This window comes from Corythoichthys intestinalis, chromosome 2, assembly GCF_030265065.1.
Source record: "Corythoichthys intestinalis isolate RoL2023-P3 chromosome 2, ASM3026506v1, whole genome shotgun sequence".
Lineage (NCBI taxonomy): Eukaryota > Metazoa > Chordata > Actinopteri > Syngnathiformes > Syngnathidae > Corythoichthys > Corythoichthys intestinalis.
The window spans coordinates 74,875,790-74,876,286 of NC_080396.1; the positions used below are offsets into that span (position 1 = coordinate 74,875,790).

At 38.8% G+C, this 497-nt stretch overlaps 1 protein-coding gene across 3 annotated transcripts in view; it reads left to right on the forward strand.

The window, feature by feature from the left end:
- Positions 1 to 497, forward strand: part of eps8l3b (EPS8 signaling adaptor L3b) — a 64,671-nt gene that overhangs the window by 63,895 nt on the left and 279 nt on the right. The window lies entirely within an intron of this gene.

Genomic DNA, 497 nt, shown 5'->3' on the forward strand with positions numbered 1-497 from the left:
AAGAGACAGGACACAGCAGTTTACCCTCCTCTGTTTCGTTGAAATAAATCAGTGTTTTGGACACTCTGGTGCGTTTTTTTGGCTTTGTGCCGCTTTCCCCGCTTACATACTAAGCGTCCGACTTTGGAAAAAAAAAAAAGTCCCCCCCCCTTAAAAATGTTCTCCTTGGATCCGCAGAATTCACGTAGCTCACCCTTTTTGACTTTAAAACGGCAAATTTCGCCGAAAGGTAAGGGATTTTCATGCCTGTTTTAAGTAACTATTACTTTGAGGCGTAATCTGTGACAACATTGATTACATGTAATATGCAATCCATTATACGATAAAAATCCTGACACTCCAGAACAAATTAATTTCGTATCTTGAGGTACCACTGTAATGCATAATATATAGCAGAAAATCTAAATCCCTTTTCTAAGAATTTTGAAGCCAAAATGTCCTCCAATTCCGGAATGACTCACAATCTACCAATATTCACACTTACTTTTCCCCTGCAG